The following is a 19,218-nucleotide window of genomic DNA, read 5'->3' on the forward strand; positions in this document are numbered from 1 at the left end:
CTCACTTCAATGCCATCTGAGGAGGAAAGCATACTTTGTCAGTTCAATCATCTAATCTGGTTATTAATTATTTTAGTTATTATCACTGGTTGGAGAATTTTAATTACCTCTATCACTAAATGATATTTGAACCAGTAAAATCAGGTAATAAAAGCACCATAGAAATGCTGATTGTATGCAAAGGTTTCAGCAAGGAGAGGATGTCAGGGCTAAGTGCTTGGAGATGTGTTTGTGATTGTATTAACCTAAAAGACATTGCAGTGCACAGTGAGCACCCGATGCGAGCTGCCCAGCAGGAACTGCTCATTTGGGATGCTGTTTTCCCCCATCAGCAGATACATCCATCACCCAGCACTGACACTGGAGCTCCCCGTGTCCCTCGGACCCAGTGCTCATTCCTACTCCCATTCCTACCTGTGCTTTACCCCTCCTGTTGGCCACAGCATTAATCAGGGTGCTCAACAATCCCCAGTTAAAACCAACTGTGCAAAAATCCTACCTAGCGGCAATGCTGCATCATCAGGAACAAATCACTGCAGGCACTCTGCTTGTCTGTGGTTTCTTTGGATAGCAATTTACGACCCCTTCCACACACAGCGAGGGAAAACAACTGTGCTTGGGAAGAGCACTTAGGCCAGCTCTTGCACATCACGCAGTCTTGGCAGTGATCCCTTTTTTCTTGGCACAAATACAGAAGCTGTAGGAGGCTGGGGGTGTCAGAACCTCGTCTGCACGGCGCCGATGGTCAGCTTTCAGTGCTTGGCTCAGTCATTATTGTTAATGCTGCGTTCAAATTATGACAACCACTGTCATGTAATGCGTGGTCTGTGACAGCCACACACCGTCCTGCTATGGTAGACCAGTGCCTGTAAAGTACAGATATCTTCTGCTGAGAAATGTGGGCATAAAGAAGCAATGAAAGAGCTGAAAGGATTCCTATGGAAATTTTATCACTTGGAAAGAAGATCCAGCATCAACAATAGTGAAATTCCGTGGTCAGGAAAAAGCCCAAACAATTTCCAATATTTTCCTTAATTGGATTACAAATGCCACCTTTGGAATACATTCTGAAATCAATTATCCTTTTCTCTTTGTTGTGCTGTCAGTTTATTTTTTACACTTCATTAGGCAAGGCAATTAAATGAGGCTGTTGTGTTTCTTATTGATTCTTCTTTGTGTTTGAAGTCAGTTTATCTTCTAGATGTTAGGCAACAGTAAACTGTTTTCTTTTCTAGCACAGATGAGATAGCTATCTGCACATACTTTAAAAATAAGGGAATTGCCATTGTCTACCACTGAGTAATTTCTGGTCTTCCTTCAGGTCTATGTTCTTCCATACACTTAATTAAAAGTCATATTATATCATAAAAAAAGATTGTAGGGAGGTTGGGAAGACAGCCTGCTTAACCCAACCCCAAGAGGAGATGTACTAACAGAGATTGAAGGGCAGGTGGTTGAGATTTATTATCTAAAGTGCAGGGATTTTAAAAGGTTTTAAAAAAGGAATGTTCTGGAAGTTGTTTTGTAGGCTTAAGTGGGGACACTGTGGCAGGCAGAAGAGAAAGTGTCAAGCTGGGAGTGAGCATAGTAAGCAAAGAGAGTAAACAGGGTAAGTGTGTGACTAGGGGAAACAAGATGAGTGGTACTAAGGGAAACTGGAACAGAGATAAGGAGGAAGGTAATATGCAAGATCCTAGTGGACGAGGACATTCTGGAAAAGGACAAAGAACCAGCATTGAATGCTGTTTGAGACTGGAGACTGACCTAGGGAGACAATCATCAGCATGAAAGAGGTTTTAGTATTAGGTTAAAAAAATTAAAATTCATAAGTTTATTAACTCCAAACTGGTTATGTGTTGCCATATTTCTCTTCATAGAGAAAAGCAAGGCACAATTCTTCCCAAGAATATTTCTGGGATTCACATTCTCTGAACATCAGAGAAAGAAAACACAATTCTTATCACTTGCTGTGCCTGTGTTGTGCCAAAGTAAAATGCAATATGGAGATTGTTTACCCAAAGTGAGGATGTTTTGTTCCCTTGGCCTATCAGGGCCAAGTGTGTGTGTCGGGACTGTCACAAGACAGTCATGAGAGAATCAGAGATGAGTACAGTGCTGTGCAGTTGTGAGCAAAGGTGAGTGCAAGGCAGATTCAGTTTAGACGCAATGTATATAGTATAGAATAATAAAGTAATTATTTAGCCTTCAGATAAGGCGGAGTCCTCCTCATTATTCTCTCCCCTTCTTCAGGGGTCGCCCGTGCAGTAATAGTTATGAGATGCAGGAATACGTGTATTTTCTGTATTCCTTGCAAGTTATGTCACTGCTTGTACAGTTAGATTTATCTTTGATTTTACTTTTTTCCCTAAGATTTTTTTCCTGCAGCAGTCCAGATGTGCAAAAGCTTTAATAACACATTAATTGGAATTTAAGGATTTAAGGGTGGTCTTTTCTTACCACTGAAAGGCCTGTTCTCTTAACTGAAAATAATTTGCACATTTCATCAGAGGCTGAATTTTAAGTGAGAAATGTAATATAGCCCTATCTATCTATCTATCTATCTATCTATCTATCTGGATACAGATATGGACCTGTTGGAATGGGTCCAGAGAAAGCCAGAACAATGATCAAGGTCTGGAACACCTCTTGTATGAAGGCAGGCTGAGAGAGTTGTAATTGTTCAGCCTAGAGAAAACCCCAAGGACACCTCATAGCACTTTCCAGTGCCTAAAGGGGGCTGACAAGAAAGCTGGAGAGGGACTTTTTACAAGAGCATGTAGTGACAGGGCAAGGGGAATGGCTTCAAACTGAAAGAGGGTAGGTTTACTTTAGGTATTAGGAAGAGATTCTTTACTGTGAGATGGTGAGGCACTGCAACAGGTTGCAAGAGAAGTTTTGGATGCCCCATTCCTTGGAAGTGTTCATGGGGGCTTTTTTTGAGCAACTTGGCCTAGTAAAAGATGTCACTACTCAGTGCAGGGGGGTGTTGGACTAGATGGCCTTTAAAGGTCCATTCCAACTGAAACTAATCTGTGATTCTGTGATACACAAGTCTGTCGCTTTTTGATCCTAAGATATTATTACTTATTCTCTGTCATTTGCTCAGCAAAGTACACACCCACCAGCCCAATGTAAATCACCCAAACATTTCTGCTCTCAATTGAAAACCTGTAAGTTATCATGCTGTACCCTGCAGTTCAATAGTATGCTTTGTGTGCACATAACAGCCTCAGTGACATGGCTCTGAGTGGGAGGAACAGCAGCATGTTTTTGACATTTCTCTCTCCCAGGGGCTGGTGTAGGCCATGCTAGAGCAGCTCTGGATGCCAGCTGATGCTGGGCTGCAAAACCCTCCTAAGAGTAGGTGATCCCCTCATCTAGTCAAGCCAAATCAAGAACCCACTAATCACAGAATCATAGAATGGTTTGGATTGGAAAGGAACTTAATAGTTCTCCTGGTTCCAGCCTTTCCCACCCTCCCCCCACTATGGCAGCTAAAAGAAGGCCATGGATTTCAGTGAGTTTTGGATGGTTTTTCACTCCTTTTCCTTGGCCATCTTACCCCTGTCGAGTGACGATGGCAGCTAACATTGTGATAACTGAGGCAGGCACAGTAGAGAGCCATATCCCTATCACAGCTGGTTGCAACTGTAATTAAAGGTCACTAATTAAAGGTCAACAGTCTAGTTTGAAGATTTAATGTTAGGCAAAACTCTTATGGCTCTGGTCATTGAGCAAGCAGCCTGCTGTGTGTTTCTCCTCCACCAGACATGGTTTCAGTCTTGTTCCTGCAGTGAGCCACAACTTCTCTTTGTCCAACAGTAAATCCTCAGCACAACTCATGCCAAGCCCTGCAGAAACAGCAGTGGAGTAAAAGTGCAGCAAACACTGAAAAATTTCAGCAGGTATTGTGGCATTAAAAGCTTATGATTTTTTCAATCCAAAACCTAACCGTTGTGTTGGCTTTACAAAATAAATAAAAGACATTAGTTTCCAGCCCATGATAATTTGGTGTGAATCAGGCCTTGTAAAGGCCCCTTGGCATTGTATACGTTCTTCCAAACCTGGCTCTTAAAGTTCTAAGAGTAATTATGTGGGCCTGAAATTCACAGCTAAAATTTGTTTTGATTTATTTACATGTAATTGTTGTCAGGCAACCAGATACTGTTTTCAATTAGGCATTATGTTTCCAGCAAGAGGATTAACAGAAATCAAAAGTAATTAGCTCTCCTAAAAAGCAGTCATTTTATGCCAAACAGAAGAGAATTTTTATTTTTCCAGAAGATATAAGGTAAAATAGAACTGCTCTGTAGGTCAGCATAATTTTTACTGTTTGGTGATACTTTTAATGGTCTTTAATAATCAGAGAAGGAAATGGGGCAATTCCATTGCCTGTAGTGAATTTGGAGTCTGGGGGCAAAACCAGTATGGAAATCAGCTGAGAGATGAGCATTCAACCATTGGATGAGACTCTTGCTGGTAATTTGGGGTAACCAGTGCTGGTAGTTTCCATCAGCTGTTTTGCTTGAGCAGAGGACTTCTCAAATTTAGGGCACACAGCAGAAGCCCCTCATGTGCATATTGCCTCCTCTCTCAGCCCCACCTGGCTTGCTCTTACCAGTTTGGTATTTCAGGAAAATGTTCCCTAAGAGCTAATGAGCTTCAGTAGTACAGCTCTTGTTTGGAGAGATGGCAGGCAAGCTAGTTGGATACTAAATCATTTTTTGATCATGCAGATTTACTGTAGAGCACCTGGACACCTTGGAGGCTTGGAGGTGTTGGAGATTTCTATCAGTTTCTTTCCTTGCTTCCAGCCCATTGTTTCACAGCCCAGCTGGCATGGCACTCAGCCAGATATTTTTTGGCCTGTTTGCCCATGTTTTGTTCATTGTGCTGGGATCTGATTGTATGTGCTCAAGCCTGTGCCAGCTCAGTGAGGCTTTCTTTCACCGCTGAGGATGGAGACCCTGCACTTGCCTGTGGATGTTTGTGGGGGTCAGCACATCACTGAGGCCTTGCTTGAAGTGAGTTTGTGTAAACAGGGAAACAATGGGCTGCCTGCTCCTGCCAGTGGAGACAGCTTGCCTGCCATCAGGACACTGCTCTTGTTGCTTTGGACTTGTACAACCAGACAAAGTCCTTCTTAAATGAGGAAAGCCGGTGATTCTTGGAGTTGTTTATTTTAGCTACTGTAACTTTGTAAGGTATTCAAATCTGTGTGAATGTAATCCTTGTGTTTTCTCTGCTGATCACCTTAGTAATATGTATGGAAGTAGTTTCTAGGGGCTGTTCACTAACTTACACAAGCATTTCCTGATACTCATTTTGTTTTCATTGCCTTTTTGTTCTCCTGCTCTCGCTGTACAGAAAATGCAGGACGTAACATGTTGCTTAATCCTTTATTTTCCCCTATGCCTGGTAGTCTTTCTTGCCACCTTCACTCCAAAGCCTTCGTCTGACGTATTTTACTCCTCCTTGCCTTAGAGCAGCCTTCAAGCCGGTATGGAATGCACACAGATGCACAGATACATGCGTACATGTATACATATCTATATACAAACTTATTGATTTCACATGGCCTGGGAGGACAACATGGTTTACATCATCTCACATCTATTGCCCTGACCTTTTTAAATAACTCATGTGCAGTTTCAGTGCTGTTTTAGTTTGTCTTAATAGCAAGTTTGCAGTTGAATTTATATAGTATTTTATAGTTAGAGTCTTTCTTCCATAGTTCAACTGTACTTCAGGGAAGAAATGTTGGAAAAAATAAATATATATGAAATAAAATTATTGTGCAATATACCACTAATATATTAATGTATCATGCAATATACTCTAATGTTAGAATTTCAAAAAATAAATACATAGGAAATAAAATTAATACCACTAATATATGAATATATCATGCAATATACTCTAATGTTAGAATTTCATTGTGCTATAAATAATTTCATGTATAGATGAGGAACAGACTTTCAATTTACTACTGGCTGTCTGAATTAGTCATATATGGTATATTTCTCTAAAGGGGTCATATTTGACCGAAGGTGTCTGTTATTGTTGGCATTAAGTATTATGCTTTCTAGAACTGCTAGACTACTCATGGCACTAGACCAATTTGTTATTTTGGGAGTAGATAAAGTCTTTGTTTAGCCTTCTGGCACTCAGTGCAGCTCTTAAAAATGGTTTTCTTTGTTTTGCTAAGGTTTTCTGTTCCTCTTAAATCTACTCTGGTCTATGGAGTTTTGTCAAAGGAGACAAGAGGCCTGAGTATTAGGTGTTCTCTTTCTTGGATATCTTCCCAGAAGGCTCAGTTTCAGGTGGGTGGGAGGGGGACACGAGCAGATAATGTACAATACTGTACTTGTACATTGCAGTGTCAGCACTCCAGCATTTGTCTGAAACCAGCAGCTGTCACTGTTGCTGACATTCACTAGATGTCAGATACGATTTTCATACTATACAATAGTACCTGGAGAAGCTGAATCATATTTTTTTCCACATATAAGTATTACCTCATTGTCTACAACTTGGAGTCAAATCTGGAAGAGGACTTGGGCAGTTAAAGTGTGGGGATTTTAACCTGATGGCAAAACTTCCTCAGTTCCTGATTTTAAGATGGCTATACCTGCATGTTTACAGAGACCCAGAGCTGCCCCAGCCCTGGCACAGATGTTAGCTCAAGGTGTGGAGGATGCCAGAGACCAGCTGGGATCCCAAGCAGAATGTTCCTGCCCCGCAGCCATTGCCGTGCTTAGTACACAGACAGGATTGTTCTCGCAGAAATACCATTGCCAGCTTCCCTGAAGGCAGCTTGTGGTGCTGCTGTGCTCGACAACCTTGCAATTAGAGCAGTTAACCAGAGTCTGGGAAATCTGGACTTAGGTCCCTTTCCAGGCAGAAGGGATGCCAGCCGTCCCCTTGCCAGGCTCCAAGCTGCCCTGTGAGAGTGGGACTGTCATTTGTGGGTGCAAAGGGGCCCGTGCTGTTGGAATAAAGCCTTACCCACCATGCTCTTCCTTATGCCTAGGCCTGCTTTAGTGCATCACTCAGGGACTGTGTCCTGAGCATCCACAGGGGTTTGAGCATCTGTACTGCTCCCAGGTCTGTGAGCTTGATCCCAGCTGAGGCTGTCATCCTGTTACACAGTTAAAACAGACTTTTGTGAAGCTCAGGAGGTCAGTGGGCTCCACTGATTTACAATCCAGAGCAGTTTGCTAGATTCAGGCTCTGTACTTATGCTGTTTTTATTGCAGAAGTTGCCAACAATGCCTTTTGTTTGGTCAGGGCATTGTTTGGTCAGTAAGTATGCTCCCTGATAAAATGCCCACTTAAGGACATACTTAAGTCCCCATCAGCTTGAATGAATCTCAAGTAGGCTCCCTGTAGTTGCTTTGCAGAGCAGAGCTTTGACCCACAGGAACTGATTTCACTGTCTCTGCTCAGCCATTGTGGTCAGTGAGGGGCTGGTATTGCCATGCTATGGTTCAGGTCTTGGAGCTGAGTAAGGGTTTCAGGCTTTGATTTTGAGTCAAAACATGACCACCCCTTTGGATGTATAGCACAGAAATGGCACTGTGCTGTCTTTCTGTTCTCTCCTGCCACGACATGTTTTCTAGAGAGTTCAAGAGAGGCGGTAGACTTGAAACATTTTGTCATTTGAGGCTCGTAAAATATCTTTCACTCCTCAGCCTTTGAACTGAAGCACTTCCTTACTTTCTCAAGGCACTTATTAAAATGCCAATCAAGGAAAATATCTTTAGGAATCCAGTTTTCCAGGAGACAGCTCTTCATTCATTATGAGTTCCACTTACACTGCAAAAGGCCCAATTCAGCAAATGTAAACCCAAAAATTTACCTTAAGTACCAAGGGAGGCTTGCTGGGTACAATTCTGGCTTGCATTAACATGTGTTTGAAGAGCCTGAATGCAGAGACCTGATATTGGAAATATTTATTTGACAGCATTTATTTGGAAATGCCGCTGCAGCAGCCTGTGGATCTCACTCCAGCCCTCATGAAAGCAGCAGGTGGGTGTCACTGGTGCCCTGTGTTGCAGGTGCTCTGATAACAGTTTAAAGTATTTTTAGAGGGATGAAAATAATGTTTCAACACTTGGTTAATTTTTATCCAACATGTGCCCAGTCTGTACAATTTAGATGGCTAAATGTCAGCTTGCAGTGTTGCTTAAAATGTAGGGCTGTATGTTGTAGTCTTTTAGTGGTTACTTGAGGTTTAGGCATTTGGATCTTCTGAAACTCAGCTGAAGAAGCTGATATGAACAGTTCTGTGTCACAGGTGTGTGTAGTACCCCAACATCCCTGTTTTCCTGAGACCTGGCTTCTGGCTCTACCCCCACCTTTTGGGGGGCCTGAGAGAAAGGACATGCCCCAACATCCTTATATATAATCCCCTAATTCTGGAATCAAGGCTTTGAGAGCTCAGAGATGTCCTTTGGTTTGTTTGTAGCTCATGTGAAGTGACAGGACAGGGAGTGCTGGATGCAAAAGGAGTGTTGAATGCAAAGACAGCAGCACTTTGCTGATGGGGGCAGGCTGGTGAGCAGCACTGATGAGGGCTTGAGAGGTGGCAGTGTGCTATTGCAGTGTGATATTGCTATTGCTGGCCACACCCTGAAGTCCTCATGCTACTATTTGCTGAAGCAGGTTGTTAACATCAGATGGTTTGTCTGTATATACAGAGTGAGGTGGGTGAGGTATATACAGAGTAAGAGCATCAGTATTTGATGTCTTACAGTGAGGGAGAGAACTGTAAACTACAACTAAAGAATATGATTTAAACAACAATTTGAAGGGAAAAAAGGGGGTGAGGGGTTGGACAAGAAGGCAGGTCTCTTGGCTTATAGCTAGAATGGATTTTAACACAGAAGAGCATTGTGGGTACAAGAAGATTCAGCTGCCTTTTGATTCAGTGTTTTGGCCAACTCATCGCTTTTCTTGTTTTTGGCTGAGTGGCTGTAGTGGCTTGTTTCCATGGTCATCGTTGGCTCATCAGCTTTGCTCAATTCTTTGGCATTTTCAAAGGGACCAATTAAGGCCATTTCCTTGAACTTCATCATTAGGGACAGAGCTCAGTTTGTGCATTCTGGTTACTCGCCAGATCTGGTACAGCTGTCCCATGTTTGGGGACTTATGTGCAGCTTTGTTTTGTGGAACTGGGATTTCTCCTGTCAGCAGAAGAAAAGTATTCTACCTGACTTGAATTTCCCCAGGCCTAGAATGATACCCAAGAGGAAACTGGAACCCATGTTTCTTTTATTTTAAATAGATCTGCACAAACATCTGCTTTAAAGGGGGCTTTGAATTACTGGGAGCAGGAGCAAATGGGAGAACTCCTTAGGGTATGGGAACATTTTGTAATGCATAGGATTTGGGTCTTAATTTGAGTTTAGCCAAAAGAAAGGTGTCAAAATATTGATCTTTCCAAATCCTCTGCAGCATGTATTAGAGTTGGCTGCTGAGATTTTACTTCAGTTTGCATCAGGATCGTTGATACAAGTCTCTAATACAAACACTACTAAAAGGTTCATTTTTCTTCTTTAGCAGGGCTTCTAGTGCTCTTGAGTTTTCAGTTTCATATTTTTTTCCTGACTATTACTTACTAAAAATACACATTTAATGAGTTACCTTTTTGGCTGGATAGATATTTCATGGTGTGGTCAGTGATGTTTATTGAACAAAGCTACAGCCTGGGTCAAAAGTGGTGCAAAATTGCAACTGTGCATTCCTAATAACTTTTAACAGGAAAGTAATGTTGAAGAAATATAGTCACCATCCTACAGTACCTGGCAGTGGGTGCTTTCTCCAACTTGAAGATTTCTTGGCATCACATCTCATGTGAGGAAATGAAACATATTAGATTTTTCAGATGAGAAGGGAGGTATACAGACATTTTAATCACTGTTACTCCAGCCAGGAGTCAAGCTCCACACATCTGCTCATCCCACCAGTGGGATCAGGGAGAGAACTGTAAGGGTAAAAGCCAGAAAACCCATTAGTTGAGGTAAAGACAGTTTAATATGGAAAGCAGGAGCTGTGCACACAAGCAGAGCACAACCAGGAATGAACTCATCACTGCCCATGGGCAGGCAGGTGTTCAGCCATCTCCAGGAGAGCCCCATCAGGACTTGGAATGACAAACACATTATTTCAAACATCACCCCCTTCTTCCTTCTTCCCCCCTTTATATACTGAGCATGATGTCAGATGGTCTGGAACACCCCTTTGGTCAGTTTAGGTGACATGTGCTGGCTGTGTCTCCTCCCAGCCCCCCAGGCACCCCCAGTTCCCTCACCAGTGTGGCAGCATGAAAAGCAGCAAAGGCCTTGGGTCTGTGTAAGCCCTGACCAGCAATAACAAAAATATCTCCATGTTACCAACCCTATGTTCAGCACAAGTCCAAAACACAGCCCCACACTAGCCACTGTGAAGAAAATTAGGTCTGTCCCAGCCAAAACCAGCACACTGTTCAGGAAGTTAGGATCAAAGAGCAGAAATGATGTTTCATCTTTGTTTTTTTTTTTTTTTCTTAATGAATTAAACAAGTTATTTGTTCCTGTCCTGGGCTCTGGCAGCCTGAAATGCATGGATCTGGTAATGGCTGTTTTGCAGTAACAGATTCCTTCTCTCTTTTTTCCTTTTCCCAGCTCACCTATTTGTTTCAAATATATCCATCAGTTTTTCTAAGTCCTTATAGCAGGCTTTAATTGAAAAATACAGAAGTTATCTGTTTCCAGATAGTAGTATATGTAGGAATGAAAATTCAGATTGGCCCAGGTTATGCTGTACAAGCAGTAAATGTACTTCTGCTACAGAAAATCACTCCATTTGCAATGTTTTGAATGAATGAGCAATCAAAGTGATAGATGTCATGCTTTTATAGTTTTGGGTTTTTTTCCCCTCAGAAAGGATTATTAAAAAAAAATCATACATTTATTTCCAATTCAGTACTCACCTGGATTCTGTTCTGAGATGTGCAGAAGCTGCATCCTACTTGTGTTTCTGGTACACATTTCAGCAAGTCACCTCACTGGGGATTATACCACATGAATATGTTGATTTCTGCCCAGGACCATGCATGTATTCCCCATGTACTGTATACAAACACCCTGTGGTGAATAAACACTGGTCCAAGGGGTCCCATCAAAGCAATAATTTGACAGAACTGGTTTTGGATGAGGCAATGAACTTGGGCCTCCCTCTGCATCCATGAAACAATCTTCTGCTTTTGGAAAACTGACTAAGAAGCTTATTTGCCAGTAGATTTCTGTGCTGAACAAATGAATGCAGGAAGTAAGGGGAACTAAGTACAAGAGCAGATGTAGGTAAGGAGTTAATAGTCCAGAAGGAACAATGAAAGTTTTAGGATGTGGAGGTTTTTCCCCACAGCAGTGTTACAACTCTCTTATATTGTGAAAGGGAAGATGGTTAACCATAGCTGTGTTGCTATAATGTTATAAAATGGATGGGATTTTATCTTTCAAGGAGACTGTCTAAAGATCCAGTAGCATGGATAACTAATTGCAGATTTCTCCGCATGACAAGACTAAGTTGTAATAACAGCTTGGGAATAATTCTGGTACATTTTTCCATTAACAAAAGTTTAATTTCTGGAACTTTGACAGGTTTTTAAAGTAACGTAGACATTTCTTACCACTGAAACCCACATCTTTATTACAAAGCCAAGCTGTTCTCTCTGAAACCGCATTATGCGTGTTGTAACAGTACTCTCCCACAGATGATGAATACTTAGGACATATTTTTCCATGTGAATCATCCATTCACTTAAAAATAAATTCTCTTATTAAACAAAATACAACCATGTGACACGTTTTGTAGGTTTGTCTCTCCTTTTCATTAGATTACCAATGTTTTTTTACCATCTCAAATAATTTTCTGATGATTTAATTATTTTTCCTCCTTACCCCTTCCTCCTCTTCTTTTCAGTGTAATATAAAGCAGTTTCCAGCCTCCCTTTGTTGCAAGCACAGCTCAGTGACCAAGAACTGATCCTGCAGTGACATGAGTGCAAATAGAACTGTAGTGTTCCTCAAAACCAATGGTCACACAGCTGTATTTGAAATTGCCTGACTGTATTTCTCTTCTGGATAAAGCCCTTTAAGAGAGAGCCCATCATTGCAGTTCCCAACTCTGGTCCCTGAAGTCTCCACAATTTTTTTTTCCCTTCAAAACTAGAAGGTTGCAAGGGGACACAAAAAGCATATGTTGTTGTAATGCTGGTGCTCTGGGTGAGCATCCATCACCAGATGCTAAGCCTTGCCACAGGTGATATGGTTTTCATGGTTATTATCTGACTGTTTCACAGCCCCAGATAAAAGATAAACAACATCCTAAGTTCCAGGACTGATTACTTTTGATAATTGTTCTGCTGCTTGCTTTGTGCAATTTACTTCTATAAATACACACTAGGGGAATCATTTGTCTAGTGTACCATGGCACAGTAATTTCCTATATAATTTTATCCAACTGCTGCAGGAACTCATTTGAGCAATTGTTAATTAATCATTAGCAGTCATTAACTTTGGGTAGCAATGATTGCTAATCAAGATTTTCATGCTGCGTTTTTTATTTCTGAAAGTTCCTAATTAATCAAATTAGTAACATTTTTTGTTATTTGAGAAAAAGAAACAGTATGTTTCTAGCAGAACTGTTAGTTGCATCTTTGCCTTTAAAATCTTTGCATGCCTTCACTCTGGCTGCTTTTTTGCTGCATAAATTGCTGGGAGATATTTTGCAGTTTAAATTAACAATGCTCTCCCATTGTTCATGCTATTGGCAATTATGCTGCTAGGAATAACCATGAAAGTAGTGACACCACTCCAACTATTTCCCTTATGGGTAATTTTCTTCGCCTCATACCTCATGTCTTTGAAAAAAAAAAAGAAAAAAACTCAGATATTTATAGTGCTTTCAATGCCAGCTTTTTCTTGGTGGTGTAGCTAGTAATAATCTATTTTTCTATTAGTGTACCCTTGTGGCCCATCACCACCATGCTTGCAGATGAGGTAGATGTTGCTACCTCAAGATTTTGTGCAGCTCCTCAATGGAGGAACATTTAATTCCGATTTTCTCTTGCGCTGAGTAGACTTTGCAGAGTCCCCTGTATTGTATTTGTGGGGAACCCTCACAGCATGAAGGAATGATGAATCTGACTCCATGTTCTCAGAAGGCTAATTTATTATTTTATGATACTATATTATATTAAAGAATACTAAGCTATACCATATGAAAGAATACAGAAAGGATACTTACTGAATGCTGAAAAGATAATAATGAAAACTCGTGACTCTTTCCAGAGTCCTGACACAGCTTGGCCCTGATTGGCCATTGAATCAAAACAACTCACACCAGAATCCAATGAAACAATCACCTCTGGGTAAACAATCTCCAAACACATTCCACATGTGAGCACAACACAGGAGAAGCAAATGACACAATTATTGTTTTCCTTTTTCTCTGAGCCTTCTCGGCTTCCCAGGAGAAAAATCCTGGGTGAAGGGATTTTTCAGAAAATGTGAATGTAAGACCCTTAGAAAGAATAGAGTGGCACAACCAATGGATGACACTGGGATGGAAACTTTCCCTTAGGGAGAAGGCTTGGCCAGGTGTCTCTGCTTTCCTTCCTCCACCCTTTTTCCTGCTACCCTGGATAGCAATGGTGGTGGGAAGAAGGAGTAAAGGTTGAGCAGAGCAGCAGCTGGGCTGCACCACATCTCCCACAAGATCCTTCACCTTCTGTAGCTTGGCCAGGCTGTGCCAGACCCACACAGAACTTAGGGACAAACCACGTGGGACAAACTGGACCTAGAGAGTCCAATATTTCCCCTTTCTGGGGCAATGGCGAAGCAGCCCAGAAGCTGTCAGGCTAGCAGTGGAACCTTTGCAAGCACTGGGAGCACAAGGACAGTGGGCTTCCTAAATTGGCAACAGGATCAGCTCCAGCACCTCAGTTTTAGGCAAGAAACTCCTATATATGTGCCTTCACCCTGGCCAGAAATGTTAATAATTAACTCACAGAGCTGTGAAGTACTTTAACAAGAAAAGAGCAGCATATTTGAACAGCACCTAAATCTAGCTGAGCCTACCTCCGTGAGGCCAGAGTGAGCTGCTGGACGGGTGTGACCCCACTGGGATGGAAACTTTCCCTTAGGGAGAAAGCTTGGCCAGGTGTCTCTGCTTTCCTTCCTCCACCCCTTTTCCTGCTACTCTGGATAGCAATGGTGGTGGGAAGGAGTAAAGGTTGAGCAGAGCTGCAGCTGGGCTGCACCACATCTCCTGCAAGATCCTGTAGCTTGGCCAGGCTGTGCCAGACCCACACAGACCTTAGGGTAACCACGTGGGACAAACTGGACCTAGAGAGTCCAATATTTCCCCTTTCTGGGGTAATGGAGAAGCAGCCCAGAAGCTGTCAGGCTAGCAGTGGAACCTTTGCAAGCACTGGGAGCACAAGGACAGTGGGCTTCCTAAATTGGCAACAGGATCAGCTCCAGCACCTCAGTTTTAGGCAAGAAACTCCTATATATGTGCCTTCACCCTGGCCAGAAATGTTAATAATCAACTCACAGAGCTGTGAAGCACTTGAACAAGAAAAGAGCAGCATATTTGAACAGCACCTAAATCTAGCTGAGCCTACCTCCGTGAGGCCAGAGTGAGCTGCTGGACGGGTGTGACCCACCAGCCCTGGGATGGAGAGATTAGCCACTCCTGCCACTGTGGTTACTGAGATAACCTGACCACACACTCGCCTCACTGGCAGCTGTAAAGAGTAAGGTTGGCACGTCCCTTGACAGTGAAATGCTATTGAATTGCACTAACACTTTATCACTGCTGCTTGCTGCACAAATACTTGCTATTACATCCATTATGAAAACATGTTTCCTACAGAGCTACAGATTGCAAGGCTATGAAAAGTAAAAAACTGAAATCAGGGTGATCTTTTTTTAAGGAATTCCAGAGGAATGAACAATAATTTGCCACTAATTGCAAAGAAGCTTTGATAAAAACTCTGAACAGATTCCCAATAGCACATATTTTCCAGAGGCTGCCTGGTAATTTTCAGTAAAACCCAAGAACAATATGACTATTAACTTGTATGTTAAATGTCATCCAGATTTGTTCATATCATTCTCCTCTGCACTGCATTTTTTCTGGGCATGCTTTCATAATTTATGGTGTGTGGCCACATTTGGGCTTGCTCAGTTTTACACCCATGGAAAAACACTAGATGAAGGTCAAATGAAGCCCATGGGGATGGTGATTATCTTTCCTATTTAAGTCTTCTTTTAAAAGTACCAAAGTTACCTTCTAGCCTGTGGCTTCATTTGAAGACAGATTGCACAGACCTCTTCCCACATTAAGGTGCAGTCAATATTTGCTTGAAAGGAACAAGGTCAGGAGCAGTGATGGCATTTGATGGCACGGTGAACCCCACAGGGATGGCTGGTGGCACTGTGTGCAAGGGCATGCTAAATAATGGGATGTGCTTGTTGAGAGAAACCCCAAACCTCTTTGTGCTTGGCTGGTGCTGCTGATATTGTTTGATGGCTATAAATGTTCAGAAAATTGCCAGCTATTTGTGAGGCTGTGCTGAAGGCTTCCCAACTCTAGTAATGCTGTTTCATTGTTGTGAGTATTATACAAGGTAAAGGTTGGGTCTGCTTAGATTTGCTGCCTTTTAAACTTCCGATAGCACCAATCAATACCAAATGACTTAAGTTACCAGCCAAAGAGACTGATGGATGGTTGAAATAATTTGTAATACCTCATGGGAAAGTTAATTGTTCAAATTATTCAGTGAATATTGCAAGTTCTCAGACAAATAGAACATTTGACTATTTTGTCATCATGAAAGATCTATATCTGTGCAGAATATTATTTAAATTAATAGTTCAACTGATTAATGTTTTATTTCTTCTGTGTAGCTGGCCTGGTTTTGTCCTTTTGATAGAGGAAGTAAAAATGTATGAACGTGTTCTGATTCCCCAATTCCCTATTTAATAAAGCTTATTAAAAAATTAAAAACAAGCTTTAAGGCACATCCTGCTGTGTGGTTAGTTCTCTTAAGAAGATTAGCAGACAATCCTAGCTGTGCTGTGATCCCAGCTGCCAGTGGCTGAAAGGCTGGGATGCACAAGTCATTAAAAAATGTAGTTATTGATATTTTTAAGTTGTCTAAATTAGGAGAGGTCCTGATATTGCCTGAACTGGGAGATATGCATGATAGTCATTAGTTCAAATTCTTTGCTGATATAAAGCCACAGAAAGAAGCACAACTGACTCTAAAGATCTAGAAAGACCTTTAGCATAAGACTTTTTATTTAAAAATAAAAATACCAGCCATTATAGTTTTGTGTTTAAATAAGGGTCTGTGCAGCTGAGATTCTTTGTATGCTACATTGTATTTCCTAAGCATGTAGGTAAGGTTTATTGTCTGTGTCCTGCTTTAAGGTGTCCTTTCCAATTCATGATTTTGGTGTGGCCACTACTCTTTTCAGCTATTTGTTGGTCTGAAGGTACCAAAGAGAAATTTTGTATGAGTCTCTTACAATTTAAATGTACTCTGATTTTAAATGTAGGAAAATAGTAGATGCTGATGTATTTTTTTCCTGAAAAATAATATGCAGCTTGTCATTTAATGAAGCCTCCTCGAGAATTTTTGTATGAAAGAAAATGGCTTGTACCCCAGCAAAGCACTGCCACTTTGCTGGGACGTGTTGGTCTAATTTTTTTTGTGGATGAGAATGTGACCAGGTAGAGCAGCAGGCTGTACCAAGAGAGGAGATTGTGTTTTTCCTGGGGACAGCAGTTTTCCCCTGCATTAAGTTACACAAGCTGGTTTGTGGGATAGAGCTGAAGATATCAGTTGTCTCTCTGGTTTCTGGAAGCTTTTTCCCAAAAGGCCAAGCTGGATTTAACTGCACTTGAACATTAAATTAAATGGCAACTCAAGCTTCCTAAAGTACCTGAAAATCTGGTGTGAATGCTTTCCACATACTTGATCCAAGGTGTGTATCTTACCCCTGGGACGAGCAAAGATAAGGATTGAAGGCTTGAAAACCATTGCAAATGTTTGCTGCTGGCTTTTTAAATAGAAAATCCATTATAGCTGCAATTCTGGGGCAGGCACAAAGTGAAGATGCACAGGTAGGACTGTGAGACAAGCCCTGGTAAAGGGCTGAGAGGGTCAGAGCATGTGCATCAGCTTCCCCCATTCACTTCTCAGCCTCTGAGTAGGTTCTGCTACAAAAGACAATGGTTACTGACATATTTATTGAACTGGAATAGTCAAAATGCAATCTGTCAACTTTAGGCTAACAACAGGGAAAAACCAGCCAAACAATACACCACAATAATACCCGCCATTAAACAAAAAAACTGTTTTTCATCAAGACAAATTACAACTCTGCACCTCAATTCTCCTATTGTCAGAAAGCACTAAGGTGACAAAATGCTTATCCTTTCAAACATTTATGGAAAAGGACATAGATAGCTCTAGCAGCTTCATTTTTGCTGATTTATGTCCTTTTGTGTAACAAGATATTTTTAAATTACACCCTTCTGATAACTTTATGGAACAGCTGTAATTTCTTTTCTCCCTCTTTTACTGTGCTTTGTAAAGTCACATTACACTGCAACATTTAAAGCATGGACAGAATTTGGCACTACCTCATACCAAATGTACTTTTCAGGAACAAAAATAATAAATGCCCAGGAAATTGCTGTTTTTGCTGTTATTGCCCATTAAATCCATAGAAAGGGGGGAAAATACACTGTGAAGTTGATAAAAGACCTACCAGCTCAATCTGGTTTTCAAACACAGAAGAAACTTCGGTGATATTTTCTCCAAGCAGGAAATTCTCAAACTAAGAAAATTTCATTTAGAAGCCTCTGATATAAATTGTGAGCTTATTTGTACTTTGCCCTCTATTCTGCATATACATTTTCCATGTTTTTGTCCTTGTATTAGGTGGTCCATTTGAGGCCAGGCAGATTTAGTAAGGCCCAAACCTCAGTTGTCATGAGATGTATGAATCAATTTTGCTCCAATAAGGAGCTCTAAAAGCAGCAAAGCAATCTGATATTTCTTCTATAAGAAGCAAATAATCTTCCACAAACTGAAAACCTTTTTTTTTTGTTGTTGCTTAATGATAGTATTATATTCTCTTCCTGACTTACATGTTTTGGCCCTTCCAAATACCCTTTATCTTCCAATTAGTTTCCCCATTACATGTATAATTACAGACAAATCAGATTATGGTTATTAGCATATATTATAAGTCATTTTACTAATTTCTGAGGGCATATTCCTACAAGGGATAACATAGAAATTAGAAGACTAATTAGGCCAAAATTACCTTTGCTAATGAATCTAAGCAGTAGTTAAATCCTTGAACAAAAGAGACATTTTTGTGCTTTGGAGGTTGAAGGTATGGTTCTCAGGAACCAACTTAAGGAATAAATCTGTGGAGTTTCAATATCTAGAAAGGGTTCAGCTCCAAAACACCTGAGCTGATTCTCTGAAAATCTGCTGCCATTGGGTCTAACTGTGTGTGCTGGAGAGTCTCATAAAATAGCCCTCCGTGAAGTACAGCTCTTTCCTTTGCTCTTGGGACCCATGAGGAAAAAGAAGAAGGGTTCAGGAGGGAATGTCAAATATTATTTGTGACGTGAGGTTATGATCAGGCAAGAACAACAGCACCCCCCCACCAGGATAAAGGCAGGGTGTGTTTATGTGATTGCCCCTGTTTCCCAGGCAAAGGGATGTTGCCTGAGCAATTGATGCAGGGTCATAGTCAGTGTCAAAGACAGAAACCTGCAGTGGAGGAGTTCCTTGTGCTTGTCTGTCCATGTCATGTGTGCACCGGTCCCACTCCCTTGTTAAGCAAGAAAGTATTCTGAGCTCAGGAACAGTTGTAACAGAGCAAAACACCTCTAGGTTTCAAAATACAAGCCCAGAGCTCAGGAAACCCATTGTGATTTGAGGCCGTGCAATGGGTACACAGCCTTTGAAGGTTAGTTAATCTCAAACCTTCACATGCATTTGAGTTGTTGAATCTCCTTGAAATTAGGAGCCAAAATACCTTTGAGGGCTCGCATCTCAGTATCCCCATCATAGAGTGCTCTGTCTACATAGAGGAAAAAATTACTTTCTGCTTCAGATATGCTAAGTATGCTGAA

This window comes from Passer montanus, unplaced genomic scaffold, assembly GCF_014805655.1.
Source record: "Passer montanus isolate IOZ18808 unplaced genomic scaffold, ASM1480565v1 scaffold17, whole genome shotgun sequence".
Lineage (NCBI taxonomy): Eukaryota > Metazoa > Chordata > Aves > Passeriformes > Passeridae > Passer > Passer montanus.